General features: G+C 33.0%; 1 protein-coding gene across 2 annotated transcripts in view; it reads right to left on the bottom strand.

Moving 5' to 3' along the window:
• Window positions 1-25,937, bottom strand: part of LOC130445064 (protein jim lovell-like) — a 322,057-nt gene that overhangs the window by 114,293 nt on the left and 181,827 nt on the right. Inside the window, exon 2 of one of the 2 annotated variants that reach the window (XM_056780555.1) lies at window positions 624-685. The exons of the other annotated variant lie outside the window; for it this stretch is intronic. The gene's annotated coding sequence lies outside the window, so the exon portion shown is untranslated. The remainder of the gene's footprint in view (window positions 1-623; window positions 686-25,937) is intronic. 2 annotated transcript variants of the gene reach the window in all.

The raw sequence follows: 25,937 nt of genomic DNA, 5'->3' as shown, positions 1-25,937 counted from the left end.
TATGAAATATTTCATTAGCGTTTGATTTATGTTGCATTAATCATGACTTTAAAGGAAGTCTGCCACATGAAAGAGCTAGAATCAATGAAAATTGTAGATATGGAAGACTACTACGAAGCTCTTGTAGTAAACTTGTGTTAAAAGTATAGTATTCAATTCGCCAGAATTACTTATTAGTAAATTTGTAAGTATTTATGTAAGCCGTTCCACAGACAAAAATATGATGAAGAAGTTATCCGAATGGTCTGAGTCCATTGCTAAAAGACAAAAATGATAAAAGTTGGAGTAGCGAATTTAGGGCAAAAATTTCAATGATATTCTCTAGAATATCTGAGTGTAGTTGTTTAGAAAGAATTAGAGAATGGACTGGGATAAGAGGAGCAGGACAGTTATTTAGATTAGCTCAAGATAGAGAGATGCTTATCGCTAACGTCAAATGGACATGATACAACACGTTAAGTAGAAGAAGAAGTTGTAATTTGATTAAAATAAGTAAATCCCATTTCCATTGGAAATATTTTTTTTTTTTCACAACTGTGAATATCGTATTGGATATAGTTCATATCTGATGAATCTATCAAATCGACAAGCTATGATATCTAATAATTTTAAAATAAACTCACTTTATATTTAATATGTAGCATTAAGATTCCAATTAGGACCTCCGCATTTACTGCTTTGCAATCTGTAAAAAAGTAAAGATAAATCCTGTTAATATTCTATTATAATATATATGTAACAGATCTTTTGGGAGACTTGAATATGCCGAAGAATAGTCAGACCCTTATTGAACGTATTAATAAAAGTTGATTGAGGAAAAAAAACATATTTTCATATTTCTATGCTTGCTTTATACACTTCAAGTACAAGTCAATGCAAGGACTTCTTTAAAACATTGAAAATTCTGACTATTTGAATCCATTTGCCTAATTCGTAAGCACGCTTCTTCAATGGGAAGGAAGGTCGTTTCACGGCTATCCACTTAGGAACGCGGTGCACGACCTACCTACTCCACGTTCAGAATCAGTTAAGCGCTCAATATTTTACAATGCAAAAATAATGCACAATCACTTTCCAATTGAAATCAAATCGATATCATCTTTTTCGTAATAATTTGAGGGTATATTTACTGGAAAGTTTCTTCTACCATATAAACGACTTTTCACGTTTTTGCAAGCTTTTGTCTAAAAATTGTAACAATTTTTTGACAATACAGTATTTCTATCTCTCTTTATTGAGGAGCTACTTTGATATCTGATATCAAAAATGGAATAAATGCTTCCCAAGCTAGAAATTTTTTTTTTAATTGAATCTTCTTCTTCTTCAAGTACTATACACTTTGCAGCTTATAGGTGTTCTCTTGTCAAAAATTTTCAATCTATTATCTGCACGACGAAAAATTGTTGCCTCACCCTGAATGACAGCAGTCTCTTATATTCCGTAGCCTGGAATGTTGTTTACGCTCTGGTCCTCTCTTTCCGTCGATCTTTCCCGTCAGTATGAGCTTGAGAGTTGAATATCTCGGGCATCGCAACATACTTTCCGTTGTTTAATTACCGCGATCAGTTCTCTTTCCACACCCGATCTCCTCGGTACTTCTTCATTCGTCATGTGCTCGGTCTATGGGATCCGTAAAAGTCTGCGCAACAGCCACATTTCCATTGCTTCTATTCTGTGTAAGGATCTCACTTTCAGGGACCACGTTCCCACTCCATACAAAAGGATTGGCCAAATATAACATTTTATCACCTCCAATCTAAGGCTTAGGGGGACTTCTCGGCGGATTATGAACTTATTAAACTTGGTAAAAACTGTTTTTGCAATTGTTCCTCGTAGTAATCCCATTTTTCATTAAACATACATCCAACGTATTTGAATTTATTGACTTTCTCTATGTTATTTCCATTGACAAGTAATTGAATAAGTTATTCAAAATCTACTGAAGATCTACTACAAATATTGTTAAAATCACTCAAGTTTTTATTTTAGCTCTTTAACATCATATTCCAAATACAATCAACACAGTAAAAGAGACAAGGATTTTCCCAAAGAAAATTATTGGTTCCATAAGGAAATTTAACGGAAATTGTTGTGTTACATACTTCTTGAGATAGACTTTTTTATGTTAAATTGTTATTATTTATCTATAATTTATTTCTTGAGATTTTTATCATTCATCGAAAATTGTTGTATAATCGATAATGGTTCAAGTTGTTTTCGTAGAAAGATGTGAGGCATGTTTTAAATTAAGTACTGTTATTGCGTTGCAGAAATGCGAATTCGAACACCTCAGTCAATTTAGGGTCCGGCCGACTGCAAAGTACGTTCTTTTAAATGAATTCCTTGGACAAATTTCACAAAAATGATCTATATTATGGATGTTGTGAATAAAAAGTGACGTAGATGAGATTTTGTAATTACTAACGATTTATTGGAAAAGGTTGACCTAAAAGCCCAAAATATTTCATTATTAACACTTATTGCACAAAATAGTGACAAATCGTTTCAACTATAGGAAAATGTGTTGATTCTATTCAGGCGTTGTCTACTTGACTGTTCTTCATTTGTCGTAACTTCTCTATTTGTCAATTTTTTTCAAGTTCGAAGCAATTACCTAAAATGGATGTTTAAGATATGGCAACACTGATATGCATATATTATATCTGACATTGCTATCATAAAGTTTGAAAGTACCCAGAGATTATTGTCATAAAAGTGCTTTTTCAGCTCTTTACAGAAACTTGGAACATTCATCTTGGTAAAATAATAGAATTAAATCGCATTTTCTTGCTATGACTTTCGACGTGGATTAAATCGACTGGAGTGGGCCAATAAACTCGCTTAGACTTTTGGTGATGAAGGTCGAAGCTTATTCTTCTTATTGTGCCGTATTAAATCCCCTTGAGGCTGGCGATCAGCATGGTAAAACTCTCTTTATCTTGAGCTAGTCTAAATAACTGTCCTGCTTCTCTTATTCCAATATTCTTGAACCGAGAGGCTTGTTTCCTTCCAATTCCTTTACGACCCTTAACTTTACCCATCATAATCAACTGGAGGATACTAAATCAGCTACCACGCATTATGTGTCCCAAATAAGCTAATTTCCTGCATTTAATGTTATCCACCAACTCAGGAACCGCATTTGCTTTGTTAAAGACTACATCGTTTGTTTGCATAGCTAACCACGATAGCTTGAGCATGCATGCACATTTTAAGTACTAAAAAAGTTGAATAATTTTTAAGGTTATGAAATAAAGTACGTTAAAGCACAATCAAAATAGTACTTTATGGAATGGTAGCAATCAAAGTTTGAACAAAAATTTGTAGTCCAAATCAGAAGCATTTTGGGATATAATGCGATTTCTGGTTGATTTCTGATCGAACTCAAAATCTGATTGGAATAATTAGGCCCTCCGCACACGGGTCGACTCATTTGCAATTCGAGCTGTCAACGGGAGTCGCGCTCAACCTTGTCTGTGTTTCACGGTGGGAGTCCTCACACAGGCCAAGTGCCAGTCGTCAACTCAAATCCAGTTGGCAACTTGAATCGCATGAGTTGCACGCAACGCTGACTCCCGGTCGCCTGCAATCTCAGTCGCGTAGTTGCGTGTCATAGAATAGAAGACCACAGGTGCAGAGGGGCTTATATTATTTAAAATGAATGATCAATCGATCAATATTTCTTTTGTTGAAGAGGTGGAGAAGTATGAAGTGTTGTACAACTATAGAATGCTACAAACTTTTCATCTGTTTCTTTCAGTTCTTCGACAGCCTGCGGCTTAAGTTTTTTTGAATATACGGATAATACCAATATTTCCTTCTTCCTCCTCTACGATACCGTCTGTACTGATAGTAATCTATCATTTCTTCTTCCGACTCACTACTGCTAGAATGCATTTTCAAAAACTAGCACTACATAAAGATTATAGAAAATTATAGAAATATAATTTCAGTCGTCCGAGCTCTGTTGCCAAATGAAACCGACTATCAGCCGAGAGTTGCGGACTGAAGTTGCATACATGGCCCTCCTGTGTGCGGACTCCAGTTGCAAACAGGTTGCAGAACTTCGATTGCACTATTCCGACTGCGCGTTGCGCAGTCAAGCTGCAAACTCGAATTGCAAATGAGTCGACCCGTGTGCGGAGGGCCTTAGTCATCTTTTATAATATAACAACGTCTATGTTGAGACATTTGTATTGAAGTGGTTCTGCGTATTGGTGGAAATTACTAAATAGTTATGTATAATTCGAACATCAACAAAAGAAATTTACAGTAGAAACACACATTGTGTAAATGGAATATAGACAAACACGAAAAATTTGTGACAGTATTGTATCCAAATAAATATCGACGAATTTTATCCTAATTAGATTTTTTAGCACGTCTATGTTCGGCTCTTTTCTTGTCTTTGCTTATTGCATGTAAAAGTAGAAGAAGGAAGAATTCTCAATCAATAATTGTTACGGGCTGGGCTCTCTCTAAATATACACACATACATACATTGCTCGATGCATACATTATTTGAACCTCTCCTCTCCTCCGTCCATCCCCACTTTTCGATGAATTGAAACGTTTTATCTCTTTCTCGCTTGTCCGTGCAAGACGCGGTTTTAAAATTTTGATGGGGAAGTTTGAAATCTTTCATTTTTAAAAGAATTGATCATTCTCATTCCGATATAATAAACAAAGTAAGTAAATTGAGAATATTTTGATCACGTACCTAAGAGCTGGGTTCTCATTGTTATGTAGAAACATATTGGACAATTTATTGAGAATTTAGGTATTTTACAGCTTATCCTTGTTAAAATTACCATAATTTATTATTTAGCATCACGCACAAGATTCTTGTCTATGTATGGATTCATATACAGAGTGAATTTTATGTATGGAACGCCTCAATTACCTCTAATTTATATTGATAAATTTTTGTAAGCAAGGGTCTTGTGATACGGCAGGTATTATAGTGTCTACATTGTTGTCAGATCTTTCATATTTTCGGAAAAATAATAAACATTCTTATTTCAAATGGATCACTATAGGTATATATTTTCTGCTTTTCGAAATACTTATTTTTTATCTAATGTCCTCTATACTCAAATGCCATAATTTCTTGGGTATTTTTTTCCTTCTCTTAATTTCCGTATATCATACTGGTTATTACGGTATATGTGGCCTTTCTTCTTTTTATTGTTATAAGTAATTTTGTTTCTTTTCCTATACGTTTAAGCACTTCATCGTTAGGTATATGTTGAGTCCATGATATTTTTAGTAGTGTACGGAAGATCCACATTTCAAAAACCTCGTGTTTGGTATGGTATCCACTTTTAATGTCCATGTTTCTGCTACATACAAGAGAACTGAGCGCACGGACGCCTTTACAAAATGGTATCTTAGTTTTAAGTTCAAGGTAGCGTTACATAATAAGTTTTTCACCGTTAGGAATATGGCTCTAGCTCTCTAGCTTGTTCTATACGTGATTTTACTTCGACTTTAGGGTCTACATTTGTCGTTTTGGCAGCTGCCAAAATATTTAAATTTCTGAACTTTCTCTATGATGATGTTATAGATGTTTATGTTCAGTTGTGGGTTTGGAAGTCTTGTTATGGCCATTACTTTTGTTTCTATTACATCTCCCACTTCTACAACTTTGTTGATTAGGCGTTGAAGGGCTTCTGGATTATCTGCAATGATAACCGTGTCGTCTGCCTAACGTATGTTGTTTAATTTCCTGCTATTAATTTTTATTCCATACTCGTCATCGCCTATTGCTTGGTTAAATATGTGTTCAGAATACGAATTAAACAGTATTCGCGACGAAACACAAACTTGTCGTACCCTCTTTTCTATACACGCCGGGTCTGATGTCGTTTGTCCATATCTAACCGTTGCTTCTTGGATCCAATAAAGATTTCTAGTAATGTCGATGTCTTGTTTGTAATGATGGTATGATTAACTCGATCGAAGGCTTTCTCGTAATCTATTAAACAGGCATGGACTACGATATTTCCTCATGTTTCGACATTTCTGGAAGAGTATTAATAAGCTGGGCTGGCTAGTGCTTCCCTTGTTCCTAGACCTTGGCGAAATCCAAATTTGGTATCGCTTTGATCTGCTTCACATTTATGGTAGATTCTAGATTGTATAATTTTGAGTAGTATCTTAAGCACTTGGCTTATCAGTCTGTACTCATCTCATTTCTTGACTTGTAATTTCTTAGGGAGGGGAATAAATACAGAGGTAAGTCTTTTGGACTATTAGCTGTTGCATGAACTTTTTCGTCTTGTAGTTTTATCATTTCTATGTGGATCTCATCCGGACCCGTTGTTTTCGTTTAGTATACCTGTTACGGATTGATTTTTATTGAAATGCGTTACCTCTTTGATTTTCTCATGAACTTCGTGGTTGTTCTGTTTAGTCTGAAGTAATTTAATCTCCTCGAACCTTTCGTTATTCCACTTTTCTTTTTTTTTCTTCTCTCTCTTATTTCTCTATTTATTTGTTTGTATTTTTTGATGTTTTTATGCTTGTGTACTGTCGGATTGTGCTCATCAGTAAAATTCCTTCTGACATCCATTCTTTCTTGGTCTTTGGGCTGGTATATCCTACTTCTTCTTGTACGGTTACTATCGCATATTTGATATATTCTATATTCGTATCTGTTTTTGTAGTTGACTTTATTGTTGCAAATTCTTCTTTTATTCGTTCGGATACTTTTGTCTCTGTATCTTTGTCTTTAAGTTTTTTCATGTCCATACTTTTTTTGTTACTCTTTCTTAGCTCTTTGATTGAACTATAACATTTGAAATAAATGTCCTCATATTTCAAGTTGAACTTTGAGCTTTATCTGACACACGGTGTCCCACGATGAGTTGAAACTATCTGTATAGGGCAAAATATTTGTAGTACAATCATGAAAATTTCTACGTTTGAGTTTTAAATAAAATATTTTTAAAGATTGCCGACTTCCCCTTCTACCGGATGTCGACTGTAACTTTGTCATTTTGAATAGAACACCCTATATATTAATACATTTTTGAAATCTTAGTAAAATTTTAGTATACTTTTGTCTGAAAACTTTTTTCGAGAAATGCATACTTTTTGAGTTATTATTTATTTTGTAAAAAAATTAACCATTGCAGACCCTTATAAATGATTTTTTTACCAGGATACCCTTGAAGATATGAAAATGGTTTCTGTTCGGTTGCTTTAAGTAAGGTCAGACGTATTTGAATCTATGTTGTGAAGTTTTCCATTTCATACAGGGTGTGTATAAAAAGTGTTGAAAGTTTAACTTCATAAATATCAAATTTCTACATTTTTTTCAAAAAGAACTACCCGGTTTTTTCTATTTTAATGCATTCAGGGGTAAAAAGTAAGGCAAATTCATGTATACGTTCCTATGCCTATCCAGATATTAAACGTTTTAAATTATTATTGTATTTTTGAACAAATTTTAGTTTTTTATATATACTTTTAGTAGGCTTTGTAATAAATGTCACTTATTGTCATGTCATTAGTCAATTGTTAATATTTTCGAAAATGGCTCATTCTCAATTTAATAACGAATTAATAAAATTTAGACCACACCTGCATCTCTAGAAATTTACAGAACCTTTAATATCTCGATAACGGTAAGGTTTGGGTAGGAAAGTATATATGAATTTGCCTTATTTTTAACCTCTGAATGCATTTAAATAGAAAATACCAGATGGTTATATTCAAAAAATAAAGAAATTTTATGAAGTTAATCTTTGAACACTTTTATACACACCCGGTATAAAAGGAAACATTTTTTAACATAGATTCAAATACGTCTGACACTGCTGAAGGCAACCAAACAAAAAAATTTTCATATAGTCAAGAGTATCCTCGTAAAAAAATAATTTATAAGGGTCTGCAAATTTTTTACAAAAAAATCCATCCATAACACAAAAAGTGTCCATTTCTCGAAAAAAATTTTTAAACAAAAGTATACTAAACTTTTACAAAGATTTCAAAAATGTATTAATATACAGAGTGTTCTATTTAAAATAACAAAGTTACAGTCGACATCCGGTAGAACCGGAAATGGGCCATCTTTGAAAATATTTTATTTGAAAAGATCGTATCTGAAAACCTGAACGTAGAAATTTTCATGATTTTACTATAAATATTTTACCGTATACAGATAGTTTTAACTTGTCATGGGACACCCTGTATAATTAATATCCTTTTTATTCTTGATTATCAATGTACAAATAGTTCCAAATTAATTAATGCATTGAAAGGAACAATTGAAACTGAAAATCAATATCGATAGAAACAAATAACAATTGTGACCCCCAATACCAACGAAATAATTGGAAAAAAGTTGTGACAAATAAGAAAGTGTGTAAACAATAGATTCGGATTGGTTGTCACCTTTGGTTTCAATTGTTTTTTTTTTCTTGTTCGTGTGTTTTTAACCATGAAGTTCAATGAATTGGTGCGATATTGTCAACATGGTATATACGATTATTGTCACCTCACTGCCGCATCTAATACTGACACTTCAGTAACTTCAAGTGAAATATTCTTTTCGACGTCAATTGACTTCATAAAATATCGATAACAAAATAGTCGTCACTCATATTTGGAATACTTCTATATGGACAATTTCTGAAAGTGGAAGGTGTTCCGACTAAGAAAGGTAGAATGACAACAATTTCTCTATCGTTCGAGGTTCCAGCTCGGTTCTGCGCATTCTCAAGCATGCGCAGTATAGATAAAGTGTCTCCAACGAGAGAGAAAATGAATATTGTCGGCATCGTAAGGTAGGAACGTTTTTTCCCCATACGAACTGTTCATATAGGAGTATTACATATATGTGTTATTATATACAGAAGTTATAATAATTACACTAAGCAACAATCAAAGATACTAGAATCAAATCTGTTGTGCATTTTATTAATAACGCCCCAAAAGTTAAAAGAGTCTTATCCGTGATTCCAAAAATGGTCCAGGCGCACCACAAGGTGTCCACAGATGATTTAAGGTGAGTCTACGACAAGAAATGGGTGTCCACAATCGTAAGTGGGGGTCCATGAAAATTTATTTGGTTTTGATAGTGAAGAACTAATATCCTATCAACATAGGAAAATAATATGTTAAGGAGCTCAGCGACTAATATTTGTAAAGACTTGCATATTCCATATTCAGTACAACGCGTCTAGACTTATCGATGCCGCGTTGGGCGCCGTCACGTTCACAACGCTTGTTCAGGAGTACAAATTAATTCGACTTGTGGTGTATGCGCTCGCAGTCTCGTATGAACTTGTTTGATTATTCAACAATATAAATACTATTGTTAAAGATAAACATTACTCATTCGTTTCCGAAGAAAAGTAGATCGATATCAGTGTTGGCCAGTGCCGGAATTTGTTTCCGGACTTTTGAAAAGAAAAGTGAAATGAATCGTTAATATTGATTGCCATTCGTTTTATTTCATATATTATTTATTTTGCAGTTTATTTTACACAAAAAGAATGGAAATTGAATGGAAAGAAATCTGTTCTATAAGGTAGGTATGTTTATAATTTGACACACTCAAAAGAATTCCTTTGAATAACAACACTGTACAAAGACTTATTGATGAAATGAGTTCAGATGTTGAAAGTTTCTAGTGTGATTATCTGCAAATCTGCAAACAACTCATTTTTCTATTCAACTGAACTAGTCTACATTACTTGACAATGAATCGAATTATTATTGGCATATTTAGGAAGGGAGAAGAAAATTCATGAAGAGCTACTATTCGTGAATCAATATTAATATTTGATTGATTTAATTTACGAAGGTTATTATGGTGGCAACAGATGGAGCTCCTGCCATGTCCGGGTGATATTGTGGATTTCTTAGCCATGTTAAAAGAATTATACCAGAGGTAGCTGCAATTCGTGTTATCCACGGACAACATCTAGTAGCAAAAACTTTGGGTGTTATATTACACCAATCGCTTCAATCTGTGATTAATGCAGTTAATAAAATAAGAAACAATGTTATATACTTAAGTACGCTGGTTGTCGAAAGGTGCATATTTATTAAGATTTCATTTACTTTTCTGAAAAATAAAGATCCCGATTCAAAATCTTATCAATTTCAAAGCAGATGTCGCGTATTTGACAGATTTGTTAAAAAAAAATTGATGATATCTACTTATAATTACTTGAGAACAGCCTCAATTTGATAAATCCCATTTTATCCCATACCCATATAGGAGTATTACATATATGTCGTCAATTGGCTTCAACTCATGTCATTTGAGGTCATTTTTTATTTCAAATATTATGAAAATTGCCAAGAAATGTTGAGGGAAAAATTATTGAATATATAAAATTATTGATATTTTTTCGTTAGTTTATTTTTCATGGAAATTTTTTTTTATGAATTTAGATATCTGTTAATATTTACTGATTGCTGAATGTCAGAAACACGTTGTTGTTTTGATAATGTCAGAGTGTCATGAGATATTGTCATAGACCAAAAGTCAGTGACCAGTTTCAGGTTGTCATCTCAAAAGTCACGAAACTTTCTGCAGTAAATCCTCTATACCAACTGAAAATGAAAAGCCTCTTCTGGCAGCCCTCTGTGGCCGAGGTAGACTACCCTAAAATTTTAAGGAGGGTTAGAAATAAGATTTGTTTCAGTTGAATTATCAGTCATAAAATTTTAGGAACTTACTTTCGACAATATTTTGTCTTCATGGAATTTTTGCCAGAGCACTTACCTGTACCTGTGGCGTACTTTTATATTTATTACTTTATATTTCCAAGGTCCTAACACAGGTATGAATGAAAAGAAGGTATCCTTGAAGGTTTAGGGTGTTACATACAATTCATTAATTCAGTAGAACTGAGTATTAAAAAAGTCTATAGCGGGTCTGAAGTATTATATAATGGAGTAGGCAAATCAACACACGTAGAAATATACCTCACGATACTTTAAAATTGTCTTTACACGAGTATATTGTCAATCTTTATGAAAAAAAATTTTTTTCACAATATTTTACCATAAAATATTTATTCTGATAGCAAGAGTAAAGCTGAACTGCACTTCTAAAATGTTCGTAAAGACTATTGAGATATTGAATCAAATGCAACACTCCAAAACGTTAGACTAAGGATCCCTACTTTCTATTCATACCTGTATTAGGACACAGTACATCACAGGTACAGGTAACAGCAATAGACCTTCTACGAATTATCACTCCTAAAAGAAAAGAATACCAAGAATATTACGCGTTTTAATATTATCCCACAGTATTCTTGATAATGACCTAGAGAACATCTGCGTCAAAGGTACAGAAAAATCTTTCAAAAGTGATGTTTTAACAAGTTTTTAGCTCTGGCAGACTGTTGGTGATGTATTTCGTTCTTCCATTGTATATTATTAATTGTTTATTCACTTTATATATTTTGTTGAAATTTGGAGACTGATGGAATGACAATAATGAATTTGTAATTTCCTAAAATATTATGACTGATACTTCTACTAAAATAAATCTTATTTCTTGCCCTCATCAAATTTTAGGGTACACATACGGAGCTGTGTAATGAGTTTTCTGTTGCATCAGAAGCTGCAACTTCTTCAAATAGGGATAAAAAGCACTCTGAACTAGTAATTCGTTATCTTCGCAAGGCATCTGCATAAGCAGCTGTTCTGATTGCCGTGTTAATATTACTTCTTATTCGTCTTCTTCATCGTACGTTAGGACTTAGTCCTGTGTTTGCATCAATGGTCGCCTAGTTGCAGCTGGGATGATGAAGACCAGGTTTCATACCATCTTGTAGGTGGTTAGGCTAGGTATGCGGTTTTTCTTCCTTTGCAAGATTTGCCAACCAGTCATCTGACATTCTGTCCACGTGGTCTCTCCATTCCCTTCACCGATTTCTCGCCCATCTCACTAAATCCTGGATGTCATATATCTTAGTTATGGTGTTCTCTGTTCTGGTTTCTATCGCATATGTGATGGTCTCATATAGGTCTCACATTTATATGACCTTAATTCTTTACATTTCTATTATTTGTTACAACTACTCCTAGATATTTGAATGACATCTCTTATTCCTCACTCTGATCGTATAATGCGAGTTTACACCTTCTTCTCGGTTCTTTGGATACTGTAAAAGATTTGGTTTTCTTCTTCTTCTTAATATTTGCATATTAAAAGCTTTCGCTATTTGTTCAAACCTATACAGTATCTTAGTTTTTTGAGATGATCACTGCATAATCAACATAACATAGTATTTTCAATTATTCGTTTCTCATCCCTTGTCCTCTTCCAGCTTGCTTTACCTCGTTTATAATCTCATCCATCATGATGCCTAACAAGCTCGGGCTGAGGCTGTCTCTTTATCTGATACTGGACGTCACAGATATTCTACTGCTCAGTTCATTTTCCATTCTGATATATGTGTAATTATCGGTGTCTTCGATTATTTTTATTATGTTGGGGTAAACCTTCCTTCTCTTCAGTAGAGTTTTTACATCCCTCAATCCCTCAATATTACTGTATACAAATAAAAACATGTCACTAAAGCCTAGTCAATAAAACAAGTTATTGTTAAAAATGCAGAATTTTTTATTTGATATTTTACAAATCACCTTATACATATTTCACTGTAATTGAGTGAATAAATAATTTCTAAATATATGATTTTCAATTGAATAATGACTTTTAACACTAGTGTTAAGTCTTTTCTCTACTACTGTGCGTAAAGTAGTACTTTAGACAGACGTTGAAGTGCGTAAAACTTCATATTACGCACTAGTGCGTAAAGAAATGTATTTTAAGCAATAGTGCGTAAAATATATTATTATTAATTTCTCCCAGCATAGTGGCTAGAGTACAAAGCTCACTTACGGAAGGTCCAAGGTTCAAGACGCGTTCATACAAATTTTTTTTGTACTTATGCAGTAATTATTTTTAGGTGGCATTTAAGCATGCCAAGAGAAGAAAAATTTAATAACTGCACAAAGTGTACCTTCAATATTAGTGCTTTTACTAATTGAATTCGTCTGTTGTTTCGTTAATTTGTTCCAATCTTGATTAAAATGTTCAAAACAATAATAAACATATAATATATTCTATGAGAAATCAATAAAAAACAATTAAAGACACTTCACGCACCAGTGTGTGAAGAAAATTACCATTAAACCGTATGCTGTAAAAATTTTCACTAGTAGAAAAAACATTGTATGCAATTCGTGTGAAAAGGCCTTTTTTCGACTCATGTGATTCTTGCATTTACCTGCGGCTCATGCGACAATATTCAAATTCGTCGAAAAAGGACTATTTTTTACATGAACAACTATTTTTAACTAGTATATTACATAACGAGTTTGGAGAGTGATACATTTTGCACTAGTTACTGCTGAAACGTAACGAGTGCGAAATACACTTTCCAACGAGTTGTGTACACTATTTTTCCTACGACCACGTAAACAATTCTTCGAAACGTATTTTTTAAATAAGAATGTTAATTAAACAATATCACACATGTGTTAAAAAGTATATAAACACGTGTACTGAAAAGTTGAAATATCCTACAAAATTTTTATTTTGTAATAGTAGAGATGACAAAAACGAAAAGAATGATTATGAAACATATAAATATAAACACTAATATAACTTCAAGAAATCATATTGTCTACTTCTTCAGTCTTTTTAAATTTGGCCTTTTGCCTTCCGGCACCAAGCCAGATTCATATTGTATTCGCGTATTCCCTCTATAGTTCTAGACCATATGTAACGTGAGAAAAAGAAGCATTTCAATACATGTATGTTTTGTTATTTTTTAGTACATGTGTGAAATAAGCTACTTTCTTAGGTAAAAATTAGTCTGCAATCTATATTTTTGATTAGTGATCGTAGGAACATATTCATACGCATGCTTTGTTATTTAATTCAATTTTCAATCTTATCAGCTTAAATTAAAAATGTCATTTTTTCTTCATAAAATAATATTTATCGAAACAAAAGAGTAGAATCTAGGGGGAGTGGTTAATAATTGAAAGAACAATACAATTGTTTTTCAGTAAATATACAGAGGTCTGTTATTTGGAATAAATACAAATGATGCTTTGTTTCATTTTGCTCTGACACATCGATTAGTATTTCAAATATTTTATATATAATAATAAAATTTGAAGGGTATCCATGTTTGACGTCAATATCAATTTCAATTGATTGCAAGTTGAGGCAATTAAAATTCAAAGTTTAATATTAATTAAAGATTGGAAAACCGGCATTCACTTTCCGATAGTGAAATATCATCTTATGGAATTTATGCCGTACTTTTTCGAATATGTTTGTGAAAAAATAGTTCTACATTCTGCAATAATGCTGTTTGAAAATGGAAAAATTGTCAGATATAATGGTGCGAATCTTTGATTCTAAATATTCACATAGAACAAGTTTTGGACATCGAAGTGACTATCCAATTGAACTTTGTCCTATCCATCCACCACTATATTTTTCCTCCAATCACCGTCTCAATCCAATAAAGTGAGGCAACATCCTGTTTGAAAGTTACTCAAAAATGACCAAATTCATTGTCCAAAATTTCAAAGATTAACGGTTTATTGCGTTTTATGTTTCCAGATAAATCTTACCACTTAAATTGGTATAATAAAACAGGTTCAACGATTTTTTATCCAAAGACACCTGCTAAACAATAATTAACCATATACGAGGTCTGGCTATTAAATAACGAGACTGTGGGCCTAGAGGGCGCCCTAGACGGGTGGGGTGAAAAACGAGTACTGCGTTGGGTATCTAGATATCTTGTCTACGCACGTCCCAAAACACGTTTCCGTCACTATTATAGTATTTGTGCAGTAGTGGTTTGAAACGAACGTGTTTTTTTCTCAAATATCTCGTTAAATTGGAAAAAAACTTCGACTGAGTGCTATTAATTGAACCAAGAGGCGGCTATGGGGACAATTCTCTATCTCGTGCGTGTGTTTTTGAGTGGTGTAAGCGCTTTACTGATGGTGGAGAGAGCACTGAACATGAGGTCGCACTCTGACTCCAGAAAAAGTGACCAAAATCAATGAAATAGTGCGTGCAGATTGTTCAATGAGCATGGATGATTATCGAGGCTGTATACGCCGATGAAAAAATGTTAGAAAAATTTTACACGAGGAATTACACATGACAAAAGTCTGTTGGAGCCAAAAAATCGGACTCCTGACTAAAATCTCTTGCGTCAACGGGTCTGCTAATATTTCCTTGAGAAGTTAGAAAAAGTATAAAAAATTTGCTTTGAAGGGGACCCGATTTGAGTCGATGGAAGCGGTAAAACAAAAAACGGCAGAGCTCCTAAAGACAAACACCAAAGAAGACTTGCAGCACTACTTCGACCAATGGAAAAAACGTATGGAAAGGTGTGTGGCGAGGGTAGGGGAGTAAATTGAAGGGGAGTATTAGAATATAGAATAATTTTTATAATAAAATCCTTTTTCGTAACCAGTCTCGTTATTTAATAGCCAGACCTCGAATTTCACGAAATATGTAAGGATTTGAATCACTTCAATAACATTCCGTATATACACGTTTCCATTTTTATTTACATTGTTTACTGTTAGTCATCGGTAACTATTAACAAAAATCTCAATTTTATAAAAAGGAATTTTCACGAAAAATGAAACAAACAAAATATCATGAATTTCATTTCTTTAATAATATTTTCTTCATTATTTCTCGACAATTCTCATAATAAAAGGTTTAAAATATGAACAAAGACAGGTGAAAATTCAAACAAAGGTTAATATTTGACATTTCCAATTGTTGTGGTCTTTATCAAAACATTACTTGACATTTTTTTCCTAATAATGACCAAAATTCCTTTGATTTCGGTGCATTTACAGTTATACAGAAATTAAATTGAAAATATCTGAACTTACTACATGTTTCCTGTGAGGAGATACGAGGGTTGCTACTTAATTTTTGTGCTATTTGAGTCGCGAACAACATCGATGCTGTTCTTAACCGATATTGTTATATCCTCATGTGACATACCGTGAGATTGAAACATACTTTTGTTGTCAAAAATATTCGTTCGCTTTGGATACCTCATAATTTGACAATCGTCCATAAAAACTCATGTCCATTGGTGCAAAAAAATGCAGAAAAAAAGATGTTGACAGGCGACAAATCATGGATATATGCAAATGGACCCGAAACTAAACAACAACCGACTATATGGATCTTAAGACGAGCCAGATCCAAAAAAAATTGTTCGTCCCTATTTTTTCAGAATAACTGTACATGTCACCATCGTTTCATTAAGCAACGTGGAACGGTCAATTCTGCATGATACACCAGCATTTGTTGGCCTGAACCTTTCGAAAAAATCAGGAAATACAATCGCAAAAGAAGAATCATTCTCCACCACGAAAATACGAACTCTCACACATCAGTTCAAATGAAAACGTTTTTGAACTGTCAGCACAATGAACTGATGAGTCAGTCTCGGTACAGACCTTGTTTAACACACAACGATTTTATTTTATTCTCGCGAATAAATTGCGAGATCAACGTTTTTCTATACTTGAAGAAGCGGTTGATGTTTTCATTCACATGTTTTGGAGGTACCTCAAACGGAATGGAAAATTGATTCAAATCATACAAAAGGTGGTGATTATAATGGAAAATATTTTGAAAAATAATAAAGCTACATCCAATCATAAATATTATTTTTCTTAGTCTATATCAAAACTTAAGTAGCAGCACTCGTATCGCTTCTCGTATCGATTTTAGCGCCTTTTTTACTTAAAAACAACCAAAAAAAGTATCATATAAAATGTCCCTTCTTTGGAAGTATTGAAACTCCTACATTTCCCAAATTACTTATGTTCAGTGATGGATTTACACCTCATCCCTTGAGGTCCAGGTCCAGGACGACAAATTTTTCTAATGGCCAATTTCTAGAGACAAAACCGAAAACCAAGTTTTTAGGAAAGCGCATATAGATATACTGCTAAATTTTATTTATAAATCCGGTGGAACAATAAATCAATCAATTGTCCAAATTCCATAAGCATAACATGTGTTAAAATAAAGAATTTATCTAAAAATTAAGTATTGTGATCTTTCGATTTTTCAGAAATTAAAAAGAATTCTAATTCACATCGAATACCGATATCTTATTAATCACAAAGATACTAACACTACACATATTCATCTCATTGATATTTTCTACTGGGTGTTTAAAATTAAGCCGCCAACATGTACAATTCAAATCATTACAAATTGCTTACTTCAATACATTTGAAAATTTGGTTCAGATTAGTTTTTATAATAAAAATAAAGCATGAAAATAAATAAAAAATATGAAGCGTTTTAAAATGAATTAATATTTTGCATTACTGTCCATTGAAGCTCGATTAGTCCAAGAAAGTTATTATGAACATGTGTAAAAAATATCTACTTGAGGCTTATAACTTATTTACATATAACATGTTTATTGGTTATACTCACTTGAAAATTGTACTTCAATAAACTAAAGTGATTTCGAAATAAAAATACTGTGATTTATAAGATATTACTCAAAAGTGGAGTACTCAATGTATGTATTTCTGCTCTCAGTATGAAAGTATAGGATGTTAATGATCAATCATATTTACTGTTAGTGACATCAGGGTAAACAATAATTTGATCGACTGATTATTAATTCAATGAGAAGTATACTTCTAGAATTGTTTGATTTCTGAAGGAACCGCTTCGGTTACTGCAAATTAAAATCAATGAATTTTGAATGAGCTGGGGAACTATCCACGGCAAATTTTGTTTACGAATATCTATAAAAATTAATTACTTTCATTCTTTATGTACATTTACTTGAGATGAATTGAGCTTATAAGCTATTTTCGTGTACTTAAATTATAGTTCGCATTTTATAATTTATTATATTAACTGAATAGTCTGATAATTATACAGAACACTGCTAACTAAACAATCTAGATTGTGAATGTGAGAATGAGAATGTGAAATGTGAGACATAAAACAGAATCTTCAACAAAGACTTCGAAGCAATTATTGGTATTGGAAGTAGGGGAACATAATACGAAATCAATATTCTAATAATTAAAAATACATAAAATCATCGGGTTAGGGAAAAGATGGAACTCCATTTTAATGTATGCGCGCAGGACAACCGTCAGAAACTGACATAAACGTAGATGGATATTTTCAAGAAGAGGTGATTCTTCTCAATAATTTGGAGAATTATTTGAGTATTTTGCCTTTGCACAATAATAATTCGAGTCACAAGTAAAACTTAATGATGTACTCGATCATTGTATTGAGTCACTCAACTAAAATTTGCACATCAAAATATTTTTGTTAAAATTTTGAGAAAATGCCAAACAGTCAATCATAGATGGCTGAATTTTTATTTGAGCATAGCTTTCCACCCTTATAATGACTAGAATTACCCTTTGGAATACTTGAACGTGATAAAAGATTTCTGACAATTAGAACCAGAGCAGATGCAGGTCATTTCCAAAAAATCTTTCCAAACATGCTCCCAGTTATGGGTTCAAATTTGTTCCTTTCAATCCTTAGCTGCAGCACTACCAGCCAGCTTGTTTTCAAATTCAAAAGGACGTCGTGTCATTGGAAACTTTGTGTATAATGGAATTTCATTATAGCCCATTCTTTCACTATTAAGGCTCTTGTGAAGTAGGAGAAAATTGAAAACAAAAATTTTGTCATTACTTTTCACGGTTAAGTTGAAATTTGATGTTTTAACTGCCCAAAGTGATTTGAATAAAAGCTTATTCATGTACCATCGTATTGAACCTTTCCAAGTAAAAAGTGCACAAAGAAGTTTTTGGAAATATTTAGTTGGTAGAAGATTTATTTTTCTCATTTCCCAATAGCTACAGAAGTGAAAGGAAAAAGGGTACGGTGGGACTTTACTTTTCACGAGCTTCTCGATGACGCTACACGTATACCTTTATCACCATCGTCATCAAGCATTTCAATCCTTTGGATTATGTGTATCGCTTATAGCGCTTTAAAATCCATTTTTTGAGGTGGATTATTCCTCGTTTTCCATTTTTGTTTTCTTCATATTTTATAGTTTGTCTTAGCTGTTTTTGTTATTATTTTCTGTTCCTTTCGGTTCCGGTATTTTCTCCATATTAAGTGCTCTTATGTCCTTCTCTATTTCGTTTCTCCAGCTCTTTCTTGGCCTGCCTCTTCATCATGGCCACATTGGGGTTCAATGCGTTATTCTTTTGATTATTTCAGTTGGTTTTTCTCTCATTGTATGCCCAGCCCAGTTGAGTCTTTGTGCTTTTATGTATCTCCCTATATTTTCCTCATCCTGCTCTTTCTCTATTTCTGCTCCATCCTGTGTTGTGTTTGGACGTGTTATAGTTCTCATTAACGTTTACCTCACCATTTTAGAAAAGTTGATTAGATTTTTAAAATTTGGAGAAAAAAATCTACTTTACTGGCAACAACTACATCCTACATAAAATCAATTTAAGTGTTTAAGAATTTCTCAAGTAACTCTGTATATTTAAATATGGGAGGGTGTAAATGTGAGAATTCTATTTGGGATCCACCAGTGAGCGTAGAAGCGTCAGAAGCGAACGATTTGCGACCTATTTTAAATTATCATTGATTGCGTTCTTAAGAAATGCCGAAGCTTATTTTTCCACGACGAAAAGGGATGGATTTCTCATTCAATTTTCGAGTTGTAATATGTGCTCGTTAATTATACAGACAGAGGAGAGAAAGAGAAGAGCTTTTATGAAAAACAACTTGAGTGGTAGAAAATTCTGCGGTATAAAAGGAACGCTTTGTGTTTTTATTGCTGTACCGTTAAATAATCAAATTATTTTTACAGAATACAATTTAATGACCTAACAGTAGAATGAATTCAAATAAAATCATAATTACCTATTTCCATAGATCACTTTTAAAGAAAATGATATCATTAAACAAATTTATTTTGCATTTAAAAGTGTCGTAGAATTTGATGATGTTGATCAACTTTTGACTATGGTTTGAATAATCTGTTACAGGTAATATTTTAATTATTTTTTTCTGTTGTATAAGAGTGTCAGCTAGGGCTACATATATATGGTAACGTTGATAGAGATGCCCCTTATATCTTTTGCCTGATCCAGCAAACTCAATTTTGCTATATTGAAGAGAACAAAAACATGTATATCAAACTTTATTTGTTGGTGTAATATGCATAATATGCATATGAAAAATTGAACAAATAAAAAAGATCCTTTGAAATCTTTCAATTGGCCTTCTATAAATCAAGGGATGGATAAGATGCCCCCTACATGGTGGTAGTGATGTTTTAATATTGAATTATTTCTTACTTCTTCACTTTCTTATAATCCACAGCTTTAATTTTATTATATAGTCCACTAGCTGGGTTTTATTTGCAACATCCAGACTGCTATCTGGCTCCATTTTTTTCATTTTAGAATTTTTCAACTTCAGTCTCCTTCAGTCTGCTCTTCTTGATGGTATTCGCGCGGTAATTCGCGCTGTTAAATTAGTGACCAGCTCGCCTTCCCCAACTGCCTGGATGGCTGTTAATAAATTTTCCCATATTCAGTTATCTCTTTGAGGACATATAATAGTACATATAAATTAGCCATCTCTACCTACGACGACTGGGGTATATTTACCCAAAAGTTGTACCAGATGACGGAGCGTGAAGTTTGTATAAATCAACAGTTAAATGATTTTTGTAGTTTGGATATTGTACCTAGATCTACATTGATCAAATTGCAAATAAAACGCTTAGTGCTTAATGCTTATACAAATTCTACACTATTGTAGTAAAAAAGTTTGCACCTACCTTAAAAAAATATCATTCATGTATAATTTTTCCACCGCTAGCCAATTTATAGCAAAAATTGAAAATAAAATTTAGCATTTCGATAATTGATGTAGAGAACAGCTTTGACATAATATTCCACCGCCGTTAGCAATAGTTATAGAAATGTATAGCAGCAACACTGTAAGATACCATATAGTAGCATTGTAAAAACTGAAATAATTGTATTTTTCTACAAATAATATAACTCTGCAGGCGAAAGAATCGGAAAAAGATTTGTAAAAAGTTTAATGCTGGGAGAAATATATAGACGAAGCGTGCGAAGCACTGATTCATACTGTTTTAAGACTACTTCCCCAATACCATCAACCGGCCCAAAGCAAGCACGTTACGTAAATCAAACTAACCAAATATTTATACGAGCTGACTAATTATATCAGCGAATGCTTCTCGATCGTGCATAGGTGGAATTTATCATTTTTTTCGCGAATGAGATGCTAAAATTTTTCAATGGCCTTGACAACTAGAACCCTTAATAAAAATTTTTTAACGCCGATAAATTAATAAGACTTTTAATGACCAATTTATGATCTTTAGTTCAGATGGTACAATTGGTCGATTGAAATTCCGCACATGAGGTGCTAAGATAGTTGAGATGTGAAGGGGAAGGTGAAAACTGCAAAAAATATAAAAGGAGTTGATGTTGTGCAATTGATTATAATAATAATTCTAATTCATTCGACTATAAACCTCAATAGTTTTTTTCCTGTATAATAGTTTTGTCTTTGTTAGGGGATTGAAGGTATTTCTTCTAAAATTCAATTTGTATCATGTTATAAGCTAAATGAGAACCGGCAGAAATCAATTCAAGTCTGTTACGATAATAGGTATGAAATCTCGTAGCTTTGAATATTTGTTATCTCGTGTATTATTGTGAGAGGCGCGAAGCGTGAATCTACTCGCTTCCCAATCTTCAATTGTTGCCATCTAATTTTTTTTTTTCAAAATTTGTCTTCTCATGCGTTTAGTTAGTTCTATATTGTATAAAGGTTGGTAAGCTCATTGTTTGTTAAGCAGTTGTCTCTATTAATATATTACATTCCCAGATTTACTATTTTCTGAGTTTTGTATTCATCCGTCTCAAATAATATGATGAGCGTTCTGAATTTTCATGTGTATGCAAATATTCATATATAGTAATGTCTGGAAAATAGTTCGGTTTCGGTATCATCGCGCCTCCTCAGAGCAGTACTAATGCTTTTTGTCTAACGTTTTCGAACTAAACAGTATTAACACGTATTAACAAAATCTATGATTCATTACTTACATCTATATTCAAGCCAACGACCTTTAAAACTCTCTCTTGGATAACTTGAAGGATATAGGAAATTCGTTCTATCCATATTCGGCATATTAAGCTTAGTGTGCCTCAGGATTTAGCTTAAGAGCTTAAGGACCAAAATTATCTTTTCTTTATACAAAACTGACTCAAAAAGTAAGTTACTTTTGATTATCCCACCTCTTAATCAAGGTTAAGCTATGGAAACTCTGTGCTGCAAAAACCATAGACTTTCCACACTTGCTTGCCACGTTTTTTTCTTATTTACCTGAGATCTAACCGCAGTTAGAACGAGGGTGAATCAACGCCTAAAAAGGCTTAGGAAGTCTTGTCAGCCAATACAGTCCTGACTTACCGTTTTTTTCTATCCACGCGATGTAATCCACATTGACTAACTTAAAAAGGGTGAGATTATTTATTATGGTAGATATCACATAAACTTATTGGCGGAGGAATGAGGATTTGAGAAAATACGAATACATTTGGCTAATAAAAAAGTTCTTTTGCACCAGGACAATCTAAGAGTTTATAAATGTGCAGTATCCTCGGTAAAAATCCTTGAATTTCGCTTCTCACTGCTTTATCATCCTCGAATTCACGTCATATATGTACAAACAATTTTTCCTTGTTTCCAAACCTTAAGCTCAATGAAAAAATATTCGATTCCAACGATAGATCCATTTAGTTAATATTTATTTTGATGAGCGCGAAAAAATATTTGTGGAGGGAGTAAAAAACTACAGACGTATTTGATAGACTTTAAAATGAGCTCAAACAAGACCACATTGGAAAATAAGACTATTTTTTTGTTAAAAAATCTGTGTTTCATTGAAAAGTATTTTTTGTTCATTCTTTGATACTCAATATTTAATAGAGAGAGAGAGAGAGAGAGATAAAACTTAAGTTCAATTGGCAAGTGATTGTGCAGTTTTTTTGCATTGTAAAATAATGAGGCCTTAACTAATTCTGAACGTGCAACGATCATTATGAAATTGAAGAAAAGAGCTTACGAATTAGGCAAACGGATTCAAAGATGAATAAGGTAAGAAGAGTCAGAATTTTTAATTTGTTAAAGAAGTTTCTGCAGTGAACCCTGTTGTTTAGTCCCAGTAAATATCTAACAGTTCTGTTTTGTAGTTTGAAGACGCCTCAAATTGTGTCACACTACACGTACTCCAGAAGGGAAGGGCATATCGACTCAATAGGCAAAATAAACTGTAAAGGAGGTGGATAAGTTCAGTTCTAGGGAAACTGGAGTCATTTCAAGGAATTCTCGTCTGCAAATAGACATATTTTACCACTGATGTCTAGATAGGCGATGTCGTTTATGAACAGAAGAATCAGAATAGGACCTAGTACTGAGTCTTAGGGCACTCCACATTCTATTGGCTTGCAAGAAAACATCGTTGTATAAACACTTATAAGCTTCTATTGGTAAGATATGGCTCAAACCATACGAAAGGGGTTCACCTGAAACCATAGTACTGCATTTTGTTAATTAAAATATTATGATTAACACAATCGAAATCACAAAAGAAAAATCACAAAAAGTTGTTGCAGTCCGTGAATTTTCACTGAGTAAAAGGTAATTAACTCTTGTGATTACTCAGATTTGTTAAAGATGTTATATAAATCTTGAATAATTCGCATTCACTTTTTAATAAACACATTACATCCAATAACTAAAGCAACTATTGACGATGACTGCATTGCTATAAATGCACCAGCAGGAGTTCATTACACGCTAATTTTCACGCATTAGTTTCGTACCTATAACAACTTCTCGAAATCTAATTTTTCATAGAATTTACTAGTAAATATAACCAACCAACCAACCACTTACTGACCATCTGGAAAGTAAGACTCTTCGGTACTGGAATAGTTGAAATTAACTGTTATTGACGTTACGGGGGATGAATGAAATATTCACTTTCTTTCTTTATCAATTATTTACATATATACATACATACATACACCATTGAATAATTCCGTTATAACATGACGTTAGTTTACAATGACTTGAAATAGATAATATTCACGTAGTTTTTCTCCTAATATGCTCCAAGATGAGGTACATCTATGAATTCTCGAAAATGCTATAACTAACAAACTCGTTTTTCGAATTATTACTTTAGAAATATAAGTAACTACTTTTCGTGCTTTTTAGGAACAGGTATTCTCGCAATTTTTGTAATTGTTAATGTCACATCTATCACAATGACTGTTTGTTACAAGCTGATCGGTGAAATAATGATGCGGTAAAATTTTCTGTTTAAGAAAATACTCGGTTAAAACAAACTGATGTTTGTATGAACTCCTATATTTATAATTAGGATATGTACTTAGTTTGTTCTAGAAAATATTGAATAATGGCATTAATTGGGATTTATAAAAAACATACACTACTCGTGGAATAGCCTTTTTGGTTGCATCGTCAATTTCATCAGTCACTTCGTTTATCTCATCATTTTTTATTTAAAATTACCTGACTGACTGCCCTACTAACACTTTTCTCACTATTCGACGCTGTAGTGAATATTTTAGTGATGTTTAACCAGTGAGTCCACTTGTTTGGAAAGTAGTGCTGTAGAAACTCGATTTTCAGGCCTTTAGTTATACGGATTCACGATTATCCGGACTATCAACTGCGACCAATTAAATAATTAAGTTAAATTCAGCCAAGTTACAAATTGTTTAACATATGTACTAATAGTCGAATTTAAAATGCATTAAAAAAAAAAGAAAAACCGGTCGTAAGTTAGCTTATGAGTTTGGTGTAGGTATACATGATAGTATTAGGTAGTAAAGACGGGAATAAACATCGGAAAATGATGAAGAAACCGGGAAACAAACTTTTAGAAGACGCTTTGTATTTTTGTTTTTACAAAAACGATCAACTGGGCAACCGATATCTAGCCCTTTACTCTGTGAAAAAGCATTACAATTAAATAAAAAATTAGGTGGTGCTGAATAGTTTGTCACAATTAACGAATGATTATACAGATTCAAATCTCGTCATGAAAATCGTGATTGGAAATACAAGGTGAACAAATGTCAGCTAATGTAGACGCAGCAAACTCTTTTAAAGGCGATTTTAAGAAGAAATTGGATGAAAATAACCATGACTTGGATTTTGTTTATAATGCTGATGAAACCGGATTAAGCTGGAAATCATTACCTTTAGTTTCAAGGCGAGAGAATTCAATTCCAGGATAAAAAACTGGCAAAGTGCGAGTAATAACTAAATTAGACAGCACTCGCTACCGGGACCCATACAATACCTTTGCTCCTCATCGGAAAATAAAAAAAAACCAGATGTTTTAAAAATTATAGTGTGTCCTTAAGTTATAAAAATCAAAAAAGCGCATGGATGAACTCTGAAATATTCATTTACTGGTATGACACAACGTTTATCCCAAAAAACGAAATTGGCAAGCAAGGTAATGTAATATTTTTATTGGATAATGGTTTGGTTGAATTGTGAGAGAGAAAATGGACAGTTTAAAGTGAAATTTTTGCCTCCTAATGTGACAACCAATGGATCAACGTATTATCGAAATGACTTTATAGAAAATAACTTTTACGTGGGTTATTATCGGTTGATGAAGATGATGTAGAAGTCGTTTTATCATTTTTAAGGGAATGAGTTCAAAGGAGTGTTACATGGTTGTAGATGCGTGGGATTTGATTGAAAGGAAAACTTCAAACAAGGCTTGGAACAGAGAACTTTATCGGGAGAATGAAAATTCGATAACTAATGC

The sequence above is a fragment of the Diorhabda sublineata genome, chromosome 6 (assembly GCF_026230105.1).
Source record: "Diorhabda sublineata isolate icDioSubl1.1 chromosome 6, icDioSubl1.1, whole genome shotgun sequence".
NCBI lineage: Eukaryota > Metazoa > Arthropoda > Insecta > Coleoptera > Chrysomelidae > Diorhabda > Diorhabda sublineata.
Note: the sequence above shows the minus strand (reverse complement) of the source record. Positions and strands in the feature narration are given on the sequence as shown.